Source organism: Anarrhichthys ocellatus, unplaced genomic scaffold (assembly GCF_004355925.1).
Source record: "Anarrhichthys ocellatus isolate YVR2014 unplaced genomic scaffold, GSC_Weel_1.0 scaffold68, whole genome shotgun sequence".
NCBI lineage: Eukaryota > Metazoa > Chordata > Actinopteri > Perciformes > Anarhichadidae > Anarrhichthys > Anarrhichthys ocellatus.
Genome location: NW_022280098.1, coordinates 905624 through 919000, shown reverse-complemented (window position 1 = coordinate 919000; position 13377 = coordinate 905624). Strand labels below are relative to the sequence as shown.

The window sequence follows — 13377 nt, the reverse complement described above, 5'->3', positions numbered from 1 at the left end:
CATGCATAAACATACCTGTTATCTTTCATACAATACTGAACTATTAAAATAATGAAAGATTCATGTTTTTTTTTTAAACAGACATGTAGGGGGACAGGTCCAGGCTAGTCTCTGGCTGTCAGTGAACGGTGCCCAGCTTGAGAGCTCCTGTGTGTTGATGAATGTGTGCATTTCTGACTGAAAGATAAGATCTTCTGCCTCCTTTATCCATTTGCTACAATTTGTTGGATTCATGTTAACGTGTAGTTAAAGACATTTAAATTTGTGGAAAAAAATAAATAATAATAAAATAAAACAAATTCTAATCAAGCAAAAATGTCACGACTGCGGTACCTCAGTACCCCCTGTTGAAGACCTCTGCCTTAGGGAATAATGTAAAGTCCAAATGTTCACCTCTAGCAGACAGCGGTCTTGATGTTAACAGCTCCAGGTTCAGCTGTACAGAATCATCAGACTGCAGCCTGTTTGGTTTCACTTCATGTCAATGTGCCAACTCAAACCGTAAAGAGCTTTCAGGCAGCGAGGAGGAGCCGCTGCAGGGGGAAGTGAGACCTGTTGGATATTTCAACAGCAAACAGCTTTTATTACTTATTTACAGAAAAAACAACACACAAGTAACTACATTTGCATTTTAGTGTTTTATACAGAAACCTATTGGCCGCTGCATGTAGATAAGCTTGAGTTTCTCTGATCATTAACGTGACACGTGATCACAGGTACTTCCCTCTCTGTGATCACTTATGAGAAATGCCAACTAAGCTTTCAACATTTTCAACTACTTCAAGTAACTCACACGGATGACAAATGACACTGCGTGTTGCTCAAACGAATAGTTATCTTTAAAGAACATGCTCATGTCTGTCTGGGAGCTATACATCCTATAAAAACCTCCTAAATAAAAATGTAATTTCTGAGCTTTTCCTCAGATGCCAAAACACACAGAAAATGTAGAATATTTATGACAGACGACTGTTTTGGTGTGTTGACATAACTGACTAAATATGAGCTCATATTTACTTTCAAACTCCATAAAAAGAACAGTTCATGTATGCAAAGGCCTGGAGGAACATGAGGGAACACATGCTTTGTGTGTTGTGTGACGTCAGGTCCTGAGACCACGACGTTCTGTAGATGTTTACCTTGTTCTCTCACTTCCAGCTCAGAAGAATTGAAGCAGCAGCTCTTTAATCATCCCGACTGATTCCTGTCCAACAAGCACAAGATCATCAGAACAAACAAACAGCTGAAGCTCCTCTCACTGTCTCAGTGCTGTCAATAAAGGGCCCCGGGGGGATTCGACTGTATGATCCCACACATTGTTGGTAAAAAATGTGTGTGTGTGTGCTTCACAACTCATAATCACCGTGCACTATGGCTCATAAATGTATTTATTCTTTAGATAAATACATATTTACATATGCAGATTTTCATGTGAAGACCTTCTATATATACACTCAAGATTCAAGATGTTGGATCTACAACTCAACGAACACATTCACAGGAGGACCTCTGACTGGAACTGAACCGATGTTCTGTACAACCGCGTCATTAAACTCTTTGTAAACAAAGAAAGGAGGATGGACTTCGTCTTGAAGTGAACAGAAGCTTTGATAAGTGAACTGCTTTTGTGTTTTTACATCTGCAGTAGCGTTACTACTGTGTTCATTTGTCTATGGTGTTGTTTTTATGATATGGTTAATATTGTTCACTCTGATGTGAATAATATTTGAATGGCTCGTGCTCTTCAGTGTGCGGTGGAATACTGTTTTAGCGCTGCAGAGTTGCTGGATTGATTTGTTCCTTTGTTGTCATATAAATATATGTGACTGGTTCTTGTGAGTTGGTTCTTGTCATTGTGTTAATTACATTGATTCTGACTTGTCCGTTAATGACGAAGCATCCCGTCATCGCAATGTTTGCCGCGTTGTTTTCCCGTTATGCTAGTTTAGCGTAGCCTCAGCTGTTTTTTGTTTTTGTTTTTTTTGTTCCGGGTTCAGAGGTCACACAGCCCGTTGTCTCCTACATGAGCACAGTCCACCGAAAACATTATATTTCCCACAATTTAAGCTTCTGCATTTTCCAAATGCACTAGTATTATTCAAACGTATTGTTCGGTTCATAAGCCTCGTACCGAACGGTTTAATATGAATACGTGATGAAACAAATAATAACCCTAGCTGTTGCTCATAATTAGGTTATTCAACTGTAGGACAGCACAGCAGGCCCAGGTATAAAATGCACGGCCCGTATATATATATATATATATATATATATACTGTATATATATATACACACATACATATCTACATACACACATGATTAACACTTGAGATGATACACATGATAATTTTGTTCTTGACAGTGAATGATGCAGAATCCCAAAACAGAGACAGTCTTGATGAATTGAAGTAAATGGGGGCATATTTTTAACAGGCACTCGTAGAGATGCGCTACTCCTCCATGCGAGTACTGTTTGTGCGGAAGTGTTTCAAATAGCAAGATTCAAGGTAACACAAGGTGTTATGGATATACAGATGGTCATTTTGGGGTAAAGTATTCCTTTAAGATGCTAAATACAGAATGATGTTAGATTCTAATTAGATTTATTATTGTTTTATGTTCAAGGCAACATCTGGCTTGACTTTACATTGTAAAACAAAATATAAGACAAATAAATACATAGCAATAAATGTACTGAATTGTTATTTATTAAAGTAGTGTCATATCAGTTCGGCCAATTGTCACCTATACCCAATCCAGCTATTAGAGTCAGTATGTAACTGATATCCGATATGTCTGGATGTGACTGGAAACCTGGTTTTCTCAACAGTTACATAATAATGTTAGGCTTATGTTAGGATTTATTCATTTACATATACATATAAGTTGTGCCTTTGATAAAGACTGTTTTAATGTGTTAATAACGACTGATCTATACTGAACATTGGAACATTTACAAGAATAATACTAAGCCAATGACCATTACGTTTAAATCTAACATTCTAACACATTATAAAATATATCCATGTTGGCTGGCAGATGAACTTGTCAAAGTAGAAATAGAGTGTGTATAAAGCCTACCTGAGTCCATGGTGCAGACAGCTGTGAGTTCAGGTTCAGATACCGTATGTGATGAGTTATTCCTGCAGCAGAATTACTCATTGACAGACTGATCAAACACTGAGAGCTCTGCTGTTTGAGCTGCTTAAAGGCACACACACACACACACACACACACACACACACACACACACACACGCACACACGCACAGTATATGACACTGATGGACAGACTATTGAGGAGACAGGAGAGACACTGTCTTCTTGTTCTCTGTCTCCAGAGTCAGTTTTATCTCTGGGGTCCAGTGCAGAGGTAGGATATGTTCAGCCTAAAACAGAGACTAGAAGCAGTGCTTCCACTACGGTAACCCTAACCCTAACTAACCACGTCTCCCTGGCCATGCTACGAAATTCATTTTTTTCTTTTATCCATTTAACTGTTTGAGATATTTTTGTATTTTTCTTGCATTTGTTCAACTCCAATATCTCTGCTCTTTTAACTGTATTCAGTCCTGTACCTCACACCCTGTATGCATTCATCTCATATTGTTTAATTGCTTTGTCAGCCAAAGGACAATGAACTGCACACACTTTGATGAAAGGTTACATATTAAATACAGTTTGCTTGGTGTCAAACTGAAGAATTTGGTACCAAACAGTTCACAAGTGCATGAAAAGTTTAGTGTCACTTTCAGCTTGCTCTGCCATGACACATTCTCCTCTAACAATGAAATGCAGAGGTAGTGTTAATCAATTATTATGGCAGTTCCTGTGACCAGACTGCTGGGACAGATAATCCCTCTGAAGTCCCAATCACACTGAAACTGGAACAATATCAGCAGCTACACCGGAAGACTGAACCTGTCACTGCTTGACTGTAGAGCTGTAAGAGGGAGATATGAACATCTATTAAACCTACAAGTAATAGATGATTAAGTGTCTGGACATGTAAAGAGTTTGGGTATTATCTTGGGTATTTTTTGATTGGGTATATCTTTGAATTGACGCTGTGAATCAGGGCAACATTGTGCAGTTAGACCACTTATGTTCAAGCAATACCCTGCTATAGTGTGGAGATGATCGCTATGACCATCGTCATTTTTACTTTACTATCTACTGATGATTACACTTATGGACACAGGAACATGTTAGGAGCCTAACGAACAGGATCAGGCAGTTTGATTAGTTTGAGAGACAATCTGGAGGTCAGGGGTCAGTCATCAGAGTAACTTGTCTGTGCGCGTGTTTGTGTGTGTGTGTAGCAGTTTGTTTGCATGAGTGTCAGTGGATATAGAAGGACAAATGACACATTCAAATGTGCTTAATGCTTTCTTATAGGAGAATGTTTGTGTGTTGAATGGCACACACACACACACACAGTGTTCATGTTTTATATGTTTCTTCTATAAATGAGGTCCTGGTAATCTGTAGTCATTTCTTTGATGTTTTCTATTGGTTGGTTGGAACCATTTGTGTTGATTTTGTCAAAATTAAACTTCTAAATGCATATATTGCTTGTTTTTCTTATTCCATATGTTGGGAACGTAAAGGAGCGTGTTTGGGTTATCAGCATCTAAGAAACTAAATTCTCGACATCAATAGAATTATTAATGTCAGTAACAATTATTAATAATTATTAATAATAACGGGGCACCACCCTGCGAACAGGGACCAATAACCAAACTATAAACTAAGTCTCATAATTAGTGTTCATTCACGATATTAACAGTCTGAATACTATTACACGTTTGGAGTGAGAGTGAAGGTTTATGTTCGAGCACAGGCCACTACATCCAGTTATTATTACACACATATGCACAAGTAATCACAGACGACTGCTCTTTAAAATATAACAGAGTTCATTGAATAAAATAATAAATGATCAAATCAAGTAATATCAAAATCAACAAACACCATCATACAATTATATGTCTAATACCTAAAGTCAAATGAATAAAGTGGGGTAAGGATATGTATATAGATATATGTACATGTGTGTGTGTGTGTGTGTGTGTGTGTGTGGAAACGAAGGCGGGGGGGGGGGGGGGGCTACTCAAACAGTGATGGTACGTAACCTAAACAGGGGCTTGTGAGCCTACAAGCAAAGATGGCGGAGTCTATTGACCCGCAACAAGATAGCTGAGAGGTGGCTACGTGTAACCACGTGGGACGGCGCACAATGTGGGTTGGGACAATAGAATACGCGACCACGTGTCTGAGAGGTTCACCCAAAATCAGTGAATCTAACTATGTGTATGCGGGTTAGTAGGAAGAGAGGTTGACAGCGAGAGAGAGAGAGAGAGAGAGAGAGAGAGAGAGAGAGAGAGAGAGAGAGGAGCTCTGAGCGCGGTGCTCGGCGCTGCAGTGAGAATGTGAGGAACGGTCGGATTCTGAACCGACCGGTCACGCTTGTACGTGATAGTTGCGGTTCTAGATCTCACTCACAGAGCCGATTTAAAGAAGAGAGAATAACACCAAACAAAATAAAATTAAAGCTGCGAGCAGCATTGATCGGGCCCTCGCAACTTCACGCACGTCGAGGGTACTAGCAGGACTCTGGCCATGCATTTCTGTGACCATCATACACTACGTGTACGAGTTAGATGATATTTCCTGCGTAGACCAGCAGCGTAGCAAGATCATGTTGCCAGGTCTTAAGCCTCAAATGTTTTGAGTGTACCTCCGATACAATCATGAATGTAAGCCTGTTAAGATCATTAAGAAAATAAATGTGTGTGAATGCGCTTCAGTGTTTGTAACATAACAGACTGTCAGTTGCCTGGGATGGGGTTCAACTCCCTGCAGTGTCCTGCTGATTGTATTTGGAATTACATGAAAGTTAACCAAACTAGTGCCATTTGCTGTTACTTGAACACTTTAATTTAACACTGTTTTCATTTTAAGTTCTTCTGTAACTTTAGATTGTAGTGTGAAGCATTCATTATAACGTTTAACCTGATTGTCACGAAGAAGCTCTGGACAGATCATTTATACTAATGCCCACTGACATGGTTTGAAAATCCACTGTTATCTAACGTTTGCTCTCCAAGCATCTTAGTTTGCACATATTTAGATCAGAGAAGTCTTTTTCTCATGGTGTGCCCACAAACCCTTTCAATAAGTTCAGTGTTTGGGCCGCTGTAATTATAGAATCCTGCTTACGTCCGTGCTTATCAGTAGGTGGCGCTATGACAATGAGTTAATATTGGCATGCAGAAGTCCTAAAACCATGACAGTCAACAAGCATGTCAAGTTTGGGACAGTTTTGAAAAAGTACAATCGAGTTACAACAGCTTGATGAATGATGGTGAAGCATGTAAAATGGCCGTCACACCATATCCACGTTGTTCGTTGAAACCTAAAGCTTTTAGTAACTTTTAATCGCTAAGGTCTTTAGATTGTTCTGACCAAATTCTAAGCTGATCGGATTAATTCCCTAGGAGGAGTTCGTAGTACAGCACCTGGAAATGGAAAAAAAACACGAGGAATTCATACAAAATTCAAAATGGCTGACTTCCAGTTGGGTTTAGAGCATGGTCCCAAGAAACTTTATTTTAAGTCCACATGTGGTACATGTGCCTACCAAATTTTGTAAATCTATGTGAAACGTACAGCGAGGGCTGCTTCGTTGAAATATTGTAGGGGGCGCTATTGAGCCGATTTGCCACTCTGAACCAATAACATCATATTATATAACTGCATTTTGGGCTTTAAATGTGTATGCCAAGTTTGCTTATGTTTCGAGCATTTCTAGCCTCTCAAAAACACCTTAATTTTTCATGGTGAAGAATGCGTCGCCACAGCAACAGCTTTTCACGAAACAACTAGCTTTGAGTAACTTTTCATCACAAAGGTCTTTAGACTGTACCGGCCAAATTTGAAGTTGGTCTGATTAATTCCCTAGGAGGAGTTTGTTAAAGTGCAGCGCCTGGAAATGACAAAAATGACACTAGAAATTCATACAAAATTCAAAATGGCTGACTTCCGGTTGGGTTTAGAGCATGGCCCCCTGACACTTTTTTTTAAGTCCACATGTGATACATGTGCCTACCAAATTTTGTAAATGTATGTGAAACGTACAGCGAGGGCTGCTTCGTCGAAATTTTGTTGGGGGCGCTATTGAGCCGATTTGCCACTCTGAACCAATAAAATCATATTCTATAACTACATTTCGGGCTTGTAATCTGCTTGCCAAGTTTGCTTATGTTTCGAGCATTTCTAGCCTCTCAAAATGACCTTTGTTGTTAACGGCGAAGACTGCGTCGCCATGGCAACGGCGTTCGACGAAACATCAAAAGCTTCATGAACTGGTATTATGAACTTCTTACATTTGTGTGGAACTAATTTGATGTTGATCTGATTTACCTACTAGGAGAAACAAGCCAAAGTATAATGACTTTAACTTCCTGTTACCAGTAGGTGGCGCTATGACTATGATTCAAAATTGGCCTGCAGATGTCTTCATGACTGGAGTCTAATCAGACATGTGCAATCTGGTAAAGATCTGATGATGTGGAGTCGAGTTACATTAGTTTATTCGTTCATGGCGAAGGATCGAAATTCGCCGAGCCGCCACGTCGCCGCCCTTCAACAACTTCTTACAATCTTCACAATGAAGCATTATCAAGGTCTTAAGGCTGTTCTGACAACATTTGAGAGGGATCTGATTAATCTGTGAGGAGCAGGATGTCAAAGTACAAAACTTACAACTTCCGGTTGCCACTAGGTGGCGCTATTACTATGATTCTAAATTATTACATAGATGTGTTCCGGGTCAGGATGTTATGACATATGAGAGATTTGGAGCAGATTCGACAATGTACGGCCGAGTTACAACAACTTCCTGTTTCGCGGCGAATGGGGTTTTTTTGACGCCTTGCCACGGACACATAGTTCAATAACTTTTTGATCTTTGAGTAACTTTTCACTGCCAAGGTCTCAAGAGCATACTGACCGAATCTGAAGTTGATCGGGTTAAATCTCTAGGAGGAGTTCGTTAAAGTATGACGCCTTGAAACGGTCCAAAAACGTTATAGAATTAAAAATGGCCGACATCCTGTTTGGTTTAGAGAAAAATTCCAAGAGGATTTTTTGTGCGTCTCATCACGATCCACATTCCTACCAAATTTCATACAGCTAGGTGAAACCCGATGTTGGGGCTACTCAATAGGGGGCGCTATCGAGCCAATATTTCATACCGCAGCTGGACACCCCAATCAGACTGCAATTTTCGCAAATTCTGGCTTGCGTGCCAAATTTCGAAAAGTTTCCAGTATCCCAAGCACCTCCTTTTTGCGACGAAACACTAAAAATAATAATAAGAATAAGAAAAAACATTCGAAAAACAATAGGTCCCCCGCTCCGACTACGTCGGTGCTCGGGCCCTAATAATCCCCAAACAAAACAGATCTTTATCACTGCGGTGAGATGCGAGTATTGCTCTCTTATCACCCCGAAACTCGGTCGGCGAGACGAGGCTCCGCCGCCGTGGTTTTGGTCTTTGCAGTGATAAAATCACAACCTCCACATCCACTAGCAGCGACGGACCTAATGCAAACAGTTACAGCAGGAAATACACAATATAACGGGACTCCATGGTCCGCGATGCTTGCGCAATAACACGACAGTAACTTAACGTAACAAGATACAGGAATAACAACGACCTAACGAATAGGCTAAATTAAGCTAATGCTAAGCTAAGCTAGGCCCAGATACCAGTAACTCTTACTTTGAGAAGCTTCGTTCAGTAGGGTCTGTTTCCAGTGGTAGGGATCACTCGGTCCACGAGTAGCTGCTGGCTCTCGGTGGCGCGGCCTCGGGGCTGGCTGGCGCAGACTCGGCCTCCTCGCTGCAGAGAGGGGCTTTTTAACTTCGGCTGAGGGACGAGGTTTGGGTCGTCCTTCCCGGAAATCTTCAGCGAGGAAAGATTGTTACCTTCTGCCGGCGGTGTGTACAGAAAAAGGGTGGGAGAACGGGGCATAGGAGTTATCCGTTCTCGCACTACAGGATCCAAAACTCAAAATAAAACAGTCTGTTCGACCAGCGAATGTTACATGTGACCTGATAGGATTTGATGAGGCCGTGGTTCCTCGTGAATCTTCTTGTTGCCAGGACGAGGTCCGGAGGGAAGAGGCCTTGTGGACCTCCTCACATCAGCATGTCTGGACGGAAGAGCCTTGTGGATCTTCTTGTCCCCTGGACGAGTCCGGAGTGAAGAGGCCTTGTGGACCTCCTGACACCAGCGCGTGTCCGGAGTGAAGAGGAAGAATGAAGCTGTGCTCAGGCTTATAAACCAGGTGGCACAACCAGTGGGGGGCCCTTTCTTGGCCAATGAGGGACCAGCATCAGGTTTCTGCTGGAGCTGGGGGGTGTGGTCATCCGGCATGAGGTTTCTTGCAGACCCCAGGTCAGGCGTTTTGGTGAAAGGAAGGAACATGGCTGCTCCTTTGTTTGAAAAGCACGTGTGAAGGTCTCAGCCAGCCAGGAGAGCAGGGTCAGATCCCAACACATACCAAAACCTTGGTGTTTCAATACCCTCGTGGCACATTTTACGATTGATAAAATATTACACCTCCAACTTCCCAAAAAATGGTGTGAATTTTTACCTCCCAAAATAAAAATTCATGCCATAGAGCAGAGGTCTTCAACAGGGGGTCTGCGAAATTTTTGGTTGATTAGACAATTAAAATATATATATATTTTTTTCTCTAAACATGAATGTGTCCATTATGTTAATAGTTCAGTATTGTATGAAAGATAACAGGTATGTTTATGCATGGCAGTGGCGTTAATAGGCCATCACTCATTTTTCGTTTCCACATTTATGTTTAAAATGAAAACATCAATTTGAATAGCTTGTATGCATGATTATCATGCTATTGACAGACAATGTTGATATTGGCATTGGTATCAGTTGACAAGGTATGTTTATAAATGGCAGTGGTACGGCCTCCCTACTCCCTACCTTGTACATGTTTAAAATAAAAACATGGATATATGAACCTGTGTATTATTTGAATAGCTTAGTATTGAATGCACAGTAAAGATGTATGTTTATACACGGTACTAGGCCCATTTAATATAAAACACAATTTTATACAATATATATAGTCGGGGGTCCCTGCTCCATCTCTCTATCAGTTTGGGGGTCCTTGGCCTGAAACACGTTGAAGACCCCTGCCATAGAGGGTTAGGATGTATGGTATCAAATTTAGATTTTCAATTTCTCTCAGCTCTTTTCCTTTGAGATGTTTTCCATTTTGGATGGCCTGTAAAACTGTGGCTTGGACCGAGTTCCATCCATTTTTAAGTTGTGTATGTGCATTTCTCTTTTTAAAGATATCAAACCTTTATAGTGAATCTAACTTGTAGTGTCTGTTTATTGTAAAACCCATTGTTTGCATGTGATAAGATACAGTTTTGGGCTTCCCATGTGATTGTGTCCAAAAATAATTTTTTGCTTGATCACGCAACGCAAAACATTCCCCACAGCCTGTGACTTTAGGGTGAATGGTAACTGCTAAAAGGTTTTGTGGTGCGTTAGGGGTTAGGTCATTGGGGGATTTTGAGAAGTCCTGCACTGTCCATGACTATGACGCTCCTATCTCCCATTGAGGCCCATAGGATACGTTGCTCTGCTGGTCCATAGTGGATCCAATGTTAAAAAAATAAATAAAATTAAAGCTGCGAGCAGCGATGAACAGACCCTCGCATCCCCCCGCATGTCGGGGATGCCGACGGGACTCCGGCTCGCACGGCCGAGAACGTCTGCGATCGTCGGACAACGCGTGGACCGCGTGACTCTGGGAATTATGCTTAGCAAATAGTGCACCACTTCCTGTATCCTGTGATAGAAAATGTCATTGTGCTGTATAACGTTCTACTGTGACTTGCTTGTAAGCTTTATTCTATGTTTTACTTACTATTGTACAGTATGTCGGCCACAGCTCCCTTCAAAGGAAGACTCTGGAAGGGAGTGCTGCGAGCATGTTTAGATTAGATTAGTCATAAATCGAAACTGTCGTGAGTGTTGTTGTTTAGAATAGATCAGTCATAGACCTTTGATGTAAGGAGTGCAGATAGTAATCACTGAGTGTTTAGTTTAGAGGTAGTAAACCTATAGATTAGGATCTGTAGTAAATGTTTTATTTCAGGTACTATTGTGAAATGTGTAGATTAGAAACAAACCAGATGTCTTGGAGAAACACACCTTCCCCCCTCTCTTTTGATGCTCTAACCCTTTAAAAGTGTACTCAAACGGCACACATGTCACTCTCTCCATCCCACAGACAACACAGGCACTCTGTCTTCTTTGCGCAGGGAATAAATACTTTAAAGGTTTTTGTTTTTCTCGGGTTTCCTTATTTCAGTGTTGTAGGACTCACTCGGTTCTATTGTATAGTTCTTCCACCACAATCTGCTGTGTGACGCTACAGAACATGCGTTATGTTGCTATATATCAAGTGTAAACCACATTGTGTAAAAGTCAGGTAAATTGGATGCTGTTTGTCAGAAAACGCAGATTTCCTTTAGCCAGCAGGTGGTGCTGTAAATATTAGTGGACATTAGCTTGTAGACATCCTCAGGCCATGAGTGTTATCAAGCATGGGAAGTTTGGGACCGTTTGGAACAAGTCCAGTGGAGTTACATCAGCTTTTTTGATGGGGAATCACGTAAAGTAGCCTTCCACTACGGCTACACCATTCGACCAAACGTAAAGCTATTAACACATTTTAGTCACAAAGGTCTTGAGATTTTATTGACCAAATTTGAAGAGGATCAGACAAATTCCCTAAGAGGAGTTTCTTAAAGTATAGCGACTACAAATGGGCAGAAATCTTTTGAAAAATGACACAGAAATCAAAATGGCCGACTTAAGGTACGGTTTAGAGCATGGTCCCAAAATACTTTTCTTTAAGTCTCTATGTGTTTCATGTGCAAACCAACTTTCATACATGTAAGTGAAACATAGCGATGGGGCTGGTCATTTGGAAATTTGTAGGGGGCGCTATGGAGGCAATTTAAAATGGCCAAGGCAAAAACCCAGATAAAATATGTACTGTATTTCCATCACCTCTGACACATGTACAAAGTTCAATGAATTTTTGAATATCCCAAGCTACAGAAAAATAAGCGTCCTTTTAATGGCGAATGATGCATTACCACGGAAAGTCACAATAATCATGATCAAGCATCTTCAATGTCTTAAGGCATTCCATAGCAAATTTGAGACTGATCTGGTCAACTGGCTAGGAGGAGTATGTCAAAGTATAAAACTTGTCATTTCCTTTTGCCAGTAGGTGGTGTTATGACTTTGTAAAGATTTTGATATTGAAATGTGGTCAGGCCTAAACTAACATCATGCATAAGACATTTTGTGCAGATTGAATAATGTTCCTTGGAGTTACAACAACTTCCTGTTTCATGGTGAAAGGCGCAAAATGGCCACGACGCCACATCAAGGTCCGTGGATGAAAACTCACCACAGTAAATTTGGTGGCAATCGGACCCAACGTGTAGGAGGAGTTCGCAAAAATGCGCTTTTTTAACAAAAGTAAAAATGGCGGAATATTTTAGAAGGTGGAGTTTAGGGTCCAAGAGGCTTTTTTGTAGAGCTAGTGAAGCTGGACATGTGTGTCGGATTTCAAGTCAATCGGACATACTGGGCGAGGGGCGTCGCCGGTCCGACTTGTAGGGGGCGCTAGAGAGCCATTTTTTAAAACACAAATATGCAACCTATATCAGATGGCTATTTTCACCAGTCCTGGCAAGTCTGCAACATTTGGTGAGTTTTCGAGCTTGGCAAGTACTCCAAAAATGCGCCCAATTACCAAAAATATTTGAATTTCAAAAGGGCCTTCGCGGTTGCTCGGGCCCCAATAAAATAAAATTGTGGCTTATAGCCTGGAATGGTCTCTGTAGGTGTAGGTCCGTTGGCGCAAGCTGATTAGCTTTTTTAGCACTTGGCCTTAGTTAGACAGTTGTGTGGTAGAGAAGGTGTTAGTTACGTGAGCCCAAGCTTAAGACCTATTTAATGAGGAATCCCTAGATGTAGTTGCTTAAAGTATTTTGCATTTACCACAGATAGTCCGGTAAGAACTGGGGAATAAGAAGATGTCCTCAAATGGTGATTTATTAACAACAACACCTATAATGCAAACTAATCTGACTTCATACTGAGTTGAGATTGACATCTGTGAACCGACGTGTGGTTTCTGCAACATAATAAACAATAAGAATAGCACACAAATGAACTACAATATAAATACACTGAACATACAGTATATGTGAATTTAACTGATTTACAACAGTGACGTAT

The 13377-nt window shown here is 40.8% G+C and overlaps 1 long non-coding RNA gene across 1 annotated transcript in view; it reads right to left on the bottom strand.

The window, feature by feature from the left end:
- Positions 1–1441, bottom strand: part of LOC116397557 (uncharacterized) — a 256577-nt gene extending 255136 nt beyond the window's left edge. The window contains exons 1-2 of the long non-coding RNA XR_004213686.1: positions 1140–1441; positions 394–552 (exon numbers count right to left, since the gene is read on the bottom strand). This is a non-coding gene — a long non-coding RNA (uncharacterized LOC116397557). The remainder of the gene's footprint in view (positions 1–393; positions 553–1139) is intronic.
- Positions 1442–13377: the final 11936 nt, after the last annotated feature.